The sequence below is a fragment of the Colobus angolensis genome, unplaced genomic scaffold (genome assembly GCF_000951035.1).
Source record: "Colobus angolensis palliatus isolate OR3802 unplaced genomic scaffold, Cang.pa_1.0 Scaffold59, whole genome shotgun sequence".
NCBI lineage: Eukaryota > Metazoa > Chordata > Mammalia > Primates > Cercopithecidae > Colobus > Colobus angolensis.
In genome coordinates, this window is record NW_012119487.1 from 808,693 (window position 1) to 816,850 (window position 8,158).

General features: G+C 37.5%; 1 long non-coding RNA gene across 1 annotated transcript; it reads right to left on the minus strand.

The window, feature by feature from the left end:
* Positions 1-353: 353 nt before the first annotated feature.
* On the minus strand, positions 354-7,673 carry LOC105526326. The gene is made up of 3 exons (XR_001004066.1): positions 7,585-7,673; positions 2,282-3,257; positions 354-732 (listed from the first exon to the last, which is right to left on the minus strand). It is a non-coding gene; the product is annotated as an uncharacterized LOC105526326 (long non-coding RNA).
* Positions 7,674-8,158: the final 485 nt, after the last annotated feature.

Genomic DNA, 8,158 nt, shown 5'->3' on the forward strand with positions numbered 1-8,158 from the left:
CTACTCTTTGGGGGAATTTGGGAAAGAAATCCTGAGTAAGTGTGGAAGAAAATCTGTAAAATGACCTACTTATGCTTATTAAAAGGTAGTGAAATCTCTGTAACCAAAAGATGAGTTCTTCACAGTTAAGAAAGAAAGAGTTAGATTCTATTCTGTGTCATCTGTCATAATCTGCTATCTGTGGTCCAGCAGTTGAATATTTATTACCAGCAGTGATGCGAGAGGTGAGAAGAGCCTAGTTTGATTTTCCAGATCTAAGACTGTGTTTTGAACCACCACTTAGACAAATGCTTTGACTTAAAAGCACTGAGCCAGCTTGATTTGGAACTGTCACCACCAAGAGAGAAAATGTCTGGAATACTGCAGTGTCATTTCTGGGCAGTCTGTCTTTTATGACTTGTCATGCACTTCTACAGGGAGACAAGTGAATACTGTGTACATGAAATCATTAGTGCTGTCATAGCAGGCAGAAGAAAGACCACCAGGCAGAACACAAGACCACCCAACACAAAAAACATGAGCTCCCATTAGCAATATGGTTGAGACTATATGCCCTTGACATTTGCCTTTCAGAATGTTGAGCCACCAAGCATGCTGTTGGATAATTATTGCTTTGTGATGATATTCAGCAACTCTCACAATGTGGACCACCAGTTCTGGTTTGGGTTGCTTCTTTTTATTAGGACCATCTGAGAATGTCTGTGGTAGAGACTTTGGTGAATTTCATCTGTCCTGTGGCCAAAGGAATGAAAGGAAGAGCAACTTAGTTTGTTAATATGGAAGAACTCAGCAACAAAAAACCCATGACACATGTCTGGAAGAGGCTTCATTGAGGGATTTTTTTATTTTTCAAACAAAGCATTCTAAAATGTTTTACTACTGCTTATTAAAGGGCACTCTATGCACATAGCCTTATACTAATTAGCCTTATACTAATTTCAGAGCTGTAGTGATATATTTTTAATCCAACAAACCTTTCTGGTTGGTATTTCTATTTCACACAGACTGGGCTATCTCCTGGTTGAAAAACAAGCCAAAACAAAATAAAGCATTTTTTTTTTCTAAAGTAAGTTAATGTGATTTTAAACAATCATAAAGTTTTTATTTTTTAAATATTTTTGTAAAGCAAAAATTAGTTCAGTCTCTTTCCTTTATTTGCCTTTGCCTCAGACTTTTTTTTCTTGCCTTTATTTCATTTTATTCGACTTCTGCTTCTTATATTGAATGTCTTGGTCAAATTTTTAAACTTGAATTTACCAATACTGCTGCTCGTCTGACTTATTTCCTGATGACATATTTTTTTGTTCAAGTTTTTTTTTTTTTTTTTTAGGTTTACTGTTGTTGATACTTGCTTCTCTTGTACTCTTGTTCTTTCAGTAAACATTTTATTGGAGTTATTTACAGATTTTCTCAGGCATGTAGTATCTATTAACTAACTACATATCTGTTTCATCTTTATGATTTCAATGCCTTTTAAATTCAACTTTTTTTTAAGGAATTTCTATTCTCTCTGAAAATTTTGAATTCCAAAGAGAATGGATAACCAATCCTTAAATAAGTAACTCATTATCTTAGTTGTCTTAAAGAAACTTATTTAGATTGCAGATCTTTAAATTGACTTGACGTGTTATGTTGTCATTGCTTGTAAAATCTACCTTTAGTGGAAGCAAACAAAAATTACTTTAAAACATATATAGAGAGGTTAGATTTTATACCTAGTGCAGAAATCTCTTGATTCAAAACATTTGACAAAAATACCGTAAGTTGAAATTGAGTTATCTTCTGCGGAAGCCAATTCTCCAGCAGTGTCGGTAGTAGAACTGGGGCTCTTTACTCTTCCAGTCTGTTGCTCTGATAAGCAACATTGGTGTGTACAGGTGATATTTGCATCCAGTTAACATTCATTCAGAGAATTGTATCTTCTAAAGCTTTCTAGCTCAACAAGAGCAGAGTATGTAAGCATCGCACACAGTGCTCAACTACAAAATATTAGATGAATAAATGGCAGGAGCTAAATATAACTAGAAAAGGCTGTAGAACAAAGAAGAGACAAAATCGTAAAAGGACTAGATCTGGAATAAAACATTCATGAAGATCGTGAATTTTAAAGGTTAGACCCCTGATTCATCTCTACTTATGCATAATCTGTTTTGGAACCCATTGTATATGCCACTATTTCCAGTAACTGATCCAAAATTGAGTTCCATCCTGGAATGTTGTGGTTTCAAAATACTAAATTGTTTACCAGATAAAGAACAATACAGATTTTTCATCCACTTACCCAGGCCTCTTCTGACCACCATTTCCTTAGTATCCTGACAAGAAATTCCAAGTTTCTCCTACTGGTATATAAGCTCTCAGGCTTATGTGAATTTGTCTTCTTTCTCACTCAGGAGATTTCTCTGCTTTCCCATGCCCTGCATCATTCTTTCATCCCTAGTGGCTGATCTGTCCATTTCCTGTGGGGTACATGCTTGGCCCAAATGTGTGTAATTATGAAGTTTCCCTTGGGATCTGGGGTGGTGGGATGGGGATAGTTCTTGATGCCTGGTGCATACAGTTTGTGTCTCGGGAGAAGAATAGAAAACAATTAACTGAGCATTTGTCAAAAATACTGGCACGTGCACATGTCTTTTAGCTCCCCAAAGATTTGCCTTCTGCTTTGCTAACCTCAGGATACTGGCCAGCCAGATGGAAAGACTGCCAAGCACATCCAGCTCATGAAGCCAGAAGGCCACTCCATTTGAGTATCTGGAAATCATTTTTCGCTCACTTGGGAGGTTCTGGGGCCTCTTTATTTCCTCAGAAACAAGGCCCACCCCAATGATTTCAAGAGCACATTGCAGCCTAGTCTCCACAAGCGAACAAGCTGTGAGAGCTGGAAATCTGCAGCTCCTCTCCTGCTCTATTTAATGCAGTACATTCTTTTCCCAGCAACATAGGTTTACGGCCTCCCAAGACCCTTCTCATGAAAGGTACTAAAATGCAGTGTCAAGTTAAGTTAAGATGAGTGATTAGGGAAATCTGTAGCTACTGAGAATGAGGTTCCCGGATGAGTATCAGAAGCGACCACAGAAGGTGAGGGTTTGCCTCTTTTCCATCTGTTGTCAGGAATAATAAAGAGAAGCAGAAGGCATTGGTTTGCTTCTCAAATTCCCAGCTCTGCTTCTTACTGTTGCCAATAATGATGCACTGGGTAGGGGATGAAGCTTCCTTCCCATATCTCTTTCCTGGCTTTCGTGATGGACTGGCCACATCTAGAAGAGAAAGAAGTGAAATTCCCTGAATGCAGATCGGTGGCCAAGGTCCTACCAAGGTCAGTCGTTGAGTAGGAGAGCTCCTTTACCTGCAGGACCTTACCAGAATGTCTGCAAGGCAATGACACCAATGTGAAAATAAACCCCATTTTTCACTCTGCACTTCTCTTCTTATCTCAGATTAAAATGTGCCCCCCTTTTTAAAAACATCAAGCAAATACAATAAAGATGAAAAAAGTGACTGACAGAAAGATAGAAATTTAGAGGAAATAAATTTATACTTGACTGTTCCTCCTCCCCACCGCTTCCATTCCTTAAATTGGAAACAATACTTCAGTAATGGTCTTTCTAATACATAAATGTAACCATATCACTTTCTTGCTTTAAAGTCTGCAACTGTTATTTAGAGTCAAGTTAATGGTCTTTAGTATAATACTCCCCCACAACCAGGCTGAATTGTTGCAGCTCCTTAACTCAAGAGAGGCTGAATTGTTGCAGCTCCTTAAATCATCAGGTCCTTTAGAGTTTCCGCAGTTGGACACAAGCCACACCCCATACTTGAGATGCCTTTATTTCCCTGGTCTTGCAAAACTGCTGATTTAAAATGCCATTCAGATGTCCCTCTCACTTGCAAATCTTCTCCAGCTCTACCAAGAATAGCACTTGCTGTCTTTGCACCATGGAATTGTGTGTGTATCTTTTATAACATTATATTATTTTGGTTTTGTTGCTGTTGTTCACTTGCATGTGTATCCTAGTGGACTGATTTCTTTGGGGGCAGGGATTTTGTGTTATTGTCCCGTTAACCCCAAGGTTTCTGAATGACTGCAATGCAGTAGATTCATTACACTGTTGCAGAATCAATGGACAAAACTGGAAAATATAACTAAAGTTTGTATATATTTCCCCATTTTCTAAATTCCCACACCTTAAGAAAGATGCTTTTTCCTCCTTTTTCATATTTTGTTGAAGTAGTACAGTCTTTCATCTCTTCCCTTTATTCCTATCTTTCTTTCTTGATTTTATCTTTTTTTGGAAAAGAAGGTATTTGGCATGGCATCCTTCTCTCTACTCTCATCATCATGGCTGCATTCGCCTATCAGAGACCCAGAGACCTCAGCTCTTGTCAAGCAGCCCTCTCTCATGGCTGCAGCGCCCACTGGGATCTGTGCTCCCTCTCATTCATTGCCTTTGGGGTGCAAGAGTAAAGACCACTTCCCACTATGAACAGTCCCTTGGTTATTCTTCCTCCCTCCAAATGGGTAAATAGTCCCTTCATTAAATGCTCTTTACCCTTTGAGTGAGCCATCTCTTTCCTGCCTCAACCCTGACTGATACTGTGGTCAACAAATAATAATTGACTTACTATTTATTAATTAATCTCTTAATTTATAAACAAGAATAGGGATTTCTTCCACTTAGTTACATCATATCCACAATGATATCTGTAGGAGTCAGGAGCCAAAGTCTTGAAAATGTTTAGGGACCCCAGAGAAATATTCTCCATTGAAGTTGAAATTTGTATTTTCAGTCTTTCCTGTTATATATCTCTGTCCTACTCATGCAACAAACATTTATTAATCACTGCTTTCTCTTCATTCTTATCTTTGATTTTTTAAATCTTATCTTTCCCCTTTTCTGTGTGAGAATATTCTTAGATCATAAGTCAGAGAACTTCGACTACTGGCTATGTAATTAGGCAAGTCTCTGCATCTTGGTTTCCTTATCTATGAAATGGGGAGGATGATGCCTCTCTTACAGAACCCACAGAGCTGCTGAGTAAATCCAATAAAACAATTGTATGTATAATCTGTAATCGCATTTACTACTTTTACTGTTTTTGCTGTTTTCATGTTTTTAATTGTTGATGTCTTTTCCTCCGTAGTGCTTCTTTTTTTTCAAATAAAATTTTTTCTTTCTGCTGTTTTAGGTTTTCTTCCTTTTCCATGACATTCCTTTCATGCTCCTTTTCCACAAGTGCCACCCTCTTGACTAGTCTTTTGAAAATGCCCTGCAAGACCCATTAGTCTATACCTCAGCTCCTTTGGGACTGTCCTATTCCTTTTTCTCTCTTGCCTTAGTGGCTTTCTTAAAAGCTTGTTTAAAAAAATATTCCCTCTGTGGTACAAGGATAAAAATTCTAGAAAACTACAAACTTGTACCTAGACTGAAACAGATGTATAATTCTCCTTTGTGGAAATGGTTTGGCTTTGTGTCCTCATCCAAATCTCATCTTGAATTATAATCCCATAATCCCCATGTGTCAAGGACAAGGCCTGGTGAGAGATGATTGGGTCATGGGGGCAGTTTCCCCCATGCTATTCTTGTGATAGTGAGTTCTCGCAAGATCTGATAGTTCTATAAGTGTTTAACATTTCCTCCTACATATGCTTTTTCTGTCTCCTGCCGCCTTGTAGAGAAGGTATCTGCTTCTCTTTCTGCCATGATTGTAAGTTTCCTGAGGCCTCCCAGCCAGGTGGAACTGTGAATCAATTAAAACTCCTCTGTTGATAAATTATCCAGCCTTGGGTAGTATCTTGATAGCAGTGTGAGAATGGACTAATACATTTGTTTTGTGATTTTTGAGAATAAAGTTAATAGTGAATATCAGAAAGGTTTTTAGGTTTCAGTTGCTCACAACCTGAATAGTGTCTTCATATGCTACTGTTGTAATTAGTAGTCTAATAACACCACCAAGGTATTGTCCCATTCATCTTTCTATGTATTCTCATTTCTTATTCTTAATATTATTTGCTCAGTGTTTATTGAGCAGCTATTTTGTGTCAGACTTTTGTTCAGTGCTGTATTTTTAAGAGAGGCATTGTCTTCACTCCCAGCAAGTGTACAGTTCAGTGGGGATAAAAATGAGCGTGCTGGTAATTACAAGACATGTTAGGATAAAACACAAATGAGTTTTGTTCCCTGATATATCCACAACATCAAGAACAGTTTCTTGGACATAGCAGGTCCCTAATAAATACTGTTGAATTTATGAATGGATCTTGAGATTCCAAATGTTGAATAGGAATTCATCAGTTAAAAAGAGTGGGATGAGGCATTGGAACAGGCAGAAGAAATGGCTCAGGGGCAAAAGAAAGCATGATAGTTATGGGAAAGTGCAGGTTTCTGTTTAGCAAGAGCTTTATGTGGGAATGAGATTTGGTGAGAATTGAGCTCAATAAATCAACATATCCCTTGATAATGACTACGACCTACTGTGTGTCTCCCACATATCAAGTACTTTATATAAATTATCTTAAACCTTAACGCTATGAAAACAGTATTATTCAGTCTCCTTTGCTCATTCAACTCAATTTCACCTAGATACAAGTGATGGCAGTGTTCAAGCATAGCCATATACTTGATCCTGGCCATACATTTCTTTGATGACTGTTAAGATGGTCAGACCGTGAAAGTTGAGTTCAGCTGCCTCCAGGAAAAAGAATACAGAGTTTAGAAATGTTTTTTCAGCTGTTATCACACTCTTATTATGTGGGAATAAATTTAAGAAGACCCTAGGTAGTAAATAATCTGGAGCCTTCAACTGTGGTGCAATGAGTTTTATTAAACAGTTGGATGCCAAATTTTAGTACAATGTGCAATAAGTAAACCAGAGGCAGTAGAACTGGAGCATAACTCTACTCAGAACAAAGAACTCTGAGAAAACACTATGTTCTCTGGCTAACCCATCAAAAGGTGTGAGTTTGAAGTGAACTAGAGCAGAACTGCAGAGATTATGACTTTTTTAAATTCTAAGAACTTTCAAATTAATGGTTGGAAATTTATACTGAAGGCTATTGCTAAGTGGTCCTGAGAATCCTAGGCATTTTGTGCAGAGAAGATCTTATAGATATTTTACTGTAACTTCCTTGTTTTGTAGAGGTGGAAACTGAGGTCCAAGAAGTTCAAGGTCTCACAGCTGGCAATGAAGTTAGTGCTGTCTCCACTGCACCACATTGTCTCTGCAGAAGTTTTCAGTGTTGTTGTTCTATGAGATGATCTCTTTAGTTAAATCATAGGATGCACAGAATTTGCACCACTCTTTCTTAATATCTACTTTCCAGTCACTTAGTTGTTTGTTTTTTAAAGTTACTCTAAGCTCCTTAAGGATGTAGAAAAACTCCATGAAGGAAGAAGTGAATTCAACACTAAAAGAACAACTTTTTTCAATCTTGACTTTATTGCCTTTCTGTTATTTTTATTAAAGAATCCAAAATCAAATGATTTGTCCATATATGTGCTTTATTTATTTTGCACTATGTGGCAAGTATTCATAAAATATTAGTTTAAGAAACCAAATATGAGATAAATTGAGTTACTGGCTTACCTTCAGGTCACATAGGAATCACAACCAGGATCCAATTCTTAAGAATCTTAGTTGACACCAAAGGTGTCTCTTCTTGGAGGGGACTTGGTTCGCTGAAAAGGAAGATCATGAAGGCCTCAAAGAAAGCTTAGAGAATCCCCCAAGAAGCATTGCAATAGTAATTTTCTTATAAAGTGTGAGCCTTTATAAGAGAACTTCATGAAACAACTGTTATGGTGCTTTATTCGGGGCTCTTTACTATCATCATTGACAGTGAAGCTTTAATAGGAAAACAAACAAACCAAAAACACTGGGCTGATGAAAACAAATATGGAAGCATCTGGTACAGTATCTAGCAGAGAGAAGATACTTATTACATCTTTATTGATGGAAAGAAGGAAGGAAAAAGGGATAGGAGAGAGAGAAAAGATGGGAAGGGCTTTTAAAAACAAATGATACATACTAGAGTCTGGGAAGGGTAGGTAGGTGAAGCAGGTATGAAGAGAGGTAGGTTGACAGGTACAAACATACAGTTAGATAAAAGGTACAACTACTATTGTTCAACAGCAAAGTAGAGTGACTATAGTTACAACAA